Source organism: Idiotropiscis lumnitzeri, unplaced genomic scaffold, assembly GCF_059441095.1.
Source record: "Idiotropiscis lumnitzeri isolate Australia: NSW breed Sydney's pygmy pipehorse unplaced genomic scaffold, RoL_Ilum_1.0 HiC_scaffold_31, whole genome shotgun sequence".
Lineage (NCBI taxonomy): Eukaryota > Metazoa > Chordata > Actinopteri > Syngnathiformes > Syngnathidae > Idiotropiscis > Idiotropiscis lumnitzeri.
In genome coordinates, this window is record NW_028283569.1 from 226,678 (window position 1) to 229,743 (window position 3,066).

The following is a 3,066-nucleotide window of genomic DNA, read 5'->3' on the forward strand; positions in this document are numbered from 1 at the left end:
GCAAAGACGAACAACCATCTGCGCTCAAACTCACTCACAAATGCAACCTCCACACAGGAAAGCTGGGTCCCGGGATCGAACCCTGCACCTTGGGACTGCGAGCCGGATGTCCTAACCAGTCTTAACTCATTAAATACCAGCCATTTTCACTGGAGCAACCCGCTCAATCCCAGCGTTTTCCTGGGTTTTGACTAATATTGCAAGGCCCACAGAATATTGTATTCTAATGCTATATAGACATGGAGCACACCCGAAGAAAGATGAGACTCTCTTCTTTCAACAGAAAAAAATGTTTGTTCCTATCTTTTTCCATTCTTGAGCAATCGGCATTTGAAAATAGCTAAATTTCATGAAAACTCCAATCCCTGGGGAAAAAACTGAGAAAATGAGCTTTTTGTAAACTGATGCATTTTGACCATAATTTGAATTTTGACACTATTATTTATGGCTTTTATGACACCTCTAACATCTAAATAATGCATGCCTTCTATAAAATAACAAAAAAAAGCACAAAAAATGTTTTTGATAAAATAAATTTATTTGCACATAACACTAAACGACTGAACTGTTGAACTATGTACAAAAATGAAATACATCAGTGTCATACATACTTTTTTTTTGTGTGATATAAAATAAAACAGTTGCCTTGATGCAAGGGCACACAACATAGTTCACACCACATTCTTGTTTCACTCCGTTTGCCTTTGCACAAACAGACCCGACACTTTCGTTGTGGTCTGGCTTTGCTGGTCCGTGGAAAATAGGCGAGCTTGTGTTTGTCCACTGGGGTTTGTGTGAAAATAATTGTCTGGGAAGTGATTGCTGGCATCCGCGATGTGCTGCAGAAGCTCATCCGTGAGAAACAGCTGCAGGAAATCAGCTGGCTCCTCAGACTCCAAATGGGCAGCGGCATTCAGTGGTCCAGGGGTTGCTGTAAAGTCGATTTTCCTCGGTTGCCATCCAGTGTGACGCCATCCGGAACCACTGCTTCCTGATGCACAACCTGTAAATTACAGAAATACAAACAATTGGAAATATATATTTATTGCTGCATTTTATTGCTGGCGTGTGAAGTTTCATATTATAATTTACCTTTCTTTACACCAACAAGACGAGGAGGAACTTTCTTGCCGCGGGATGCACAATCTGTGAATTTTAGAAAGTATGCATGATTACCACACCATTCAGTATTGTTGTTTCCTCGTCGGGGAGGAGATGCGCTCGCGCGTAACTGCACATTTACGCGACATTTTCTGCCCGCAAGATGCATGATATGTACAATAAAAGCATGAGGGCTAAAACCACATGTTCAATGGTAACTTGCGAGCGTTTACTTCCTCGTCGGCGAGGACTTACGCTCGCGTGTAATTGTGCAATAGGCGCCCGGACGAGAAAGTCAGCGAGCAAGCTTGCGTCTAACTGCACATTTACGCGACATTTTCTGCCCGCAAGATGCATGATATGTACAATAAAAGCATGAGGGCTAAAACCACATGTTTAATGGTAACTTGCGAGCGTTTACTTCCTCGTCGGCGAGGACTTACGCTCGCGTGTAATTGTGCAATAGAGGCGGCCGGATGAGGAAGTCAGCGAGCAAGCTCGCGTCTAACTGCACATTTACGCGACATTTTCTGCCCGCAAGATGCATGATATGTACAATAAAAGCATGAGGGGTAAAACCACATGTTCAATGGTAACTTGCGAGCGCTTACCTCCTCGTTCGGGGGGATCTGGTGAGGACTCTCAGCTGCTTTGGCTATTGTCCGAAGGCAGGCGATGCAGGCCGCAAGGCACGCGCACCCTCTTTAGACGCCGTTTTGTTGTGACGACGACGAAGCGTCATCCTCTCAACCAAAGCGTCTCCATCGCCTTGATGCTTTTAGGAAGCTTTTTTTTAAAAAAAAAGCATTCCTCGATCGTCATTTGCTTGGAGGATTTCATTGCTAACGCTACTAATGCGACTGCTGCTAGTGCTGCCGATGCTGCTGCTACCCACGCTGCTCTCCACACTTATAAGTCTACCCCAGGATCCCGCCCCCCCATTTGTACCTCTGGCGCAGATTCAAGGCGGATCTTTTGCACCTCTGCCCCCTGCTGGGTGATTTTTACATGATTCACAATGCGGACAAGGCTGATTCTCAGTCAGAGGTTGCATCAGACCCTTATGTACACTATGACGTAAAAAAGACAGGAAACGTACTTATACGTCTTTGGTAGAGGGCGCCATTGCATTAAAAGACGTCTTTGTACGTCTAAGGGAGTAAATGAGTTGAACAAAGTACAGGGTCCTTCACCTGACTACAGATGATCTTCTGGGGACTTTATTTGGTTTTAATCACTTTTGGGGTCTGTATCTATGCACACTCCCTGGTTTTGCTACCTTCCCGGGTACCACATACACACTGCTTAGTTTCTCTGCCTTCGTGGGTACCACATACATATTGCTTGGTTTCTCTGCCTTCCTGGGTACGACATACACACTGCCTGGTTTTGCTACCTTCCTGGGTACCAGTCACACAAACGTCAGACGACTCAGCACATACCGACTGTCTCAGCACTACACACTTTCACTCCAAGGCAGTGCTGTGAACCAACTTACTGACAAGAGGTAGTATTTAGAATTTTAAAAAGTGCTTGAAAGGTTTTGTTCATGTAAAACCAACAGATTATGACATTATTATTATTATTTAAATCAGTATTAAACAGCATCAGCATAGGTTAAAGATATTATACAGACTATATACGATAAAAAAATACTAAACCACCCTTGCTTTTCCGTCATTTCTTGTATAAGTTAACACACAGATGTATAACATTTGTTTATACAAATATAACGATTAAAAAGTAGCTGATTAGAGTTTTAATTTTGTATTCATTAATCTGTAATAAAAATGGACATATTTTGGTTAATAAAATTAACAAGAAATAAAAGTAAAGGGTGTTCTAATACTTTTTTCAAGATTGTCCTAACATACATTTACTGTTTACAGTATATGTCTTCGGAAGAAGCGCAGCATTAGATTTTTTTTTTGTTCTCTCTCTTTGACTTCTGAATTTGAATTTCTG

General features: G+C 42.3%; 1 long non-coding RNA gene across 1 annotated transcript; it reads right to left on the minus strand.

The window, feature by feature from the left end:
- Positions 1–743: 743 nt before the first annotated feature.
- On the minus strand, positions 744–2,043 carry LOC148315945 (uncharacterized). Its single transcript, XR_015840500.1, has 3 exons — positions 1,713–2,043; positions 1,093–1,146; positions 744–1,003 (listed from the first exon to the last, which is right to left on the minus strand). It is a non-coding gene; the product is annotated as an uncharacterized LOC148315945 (long non-coding RNA).
- Between the last annotated feature and the right edge of the window lie 1,023 nt (positions 2,044–3,066).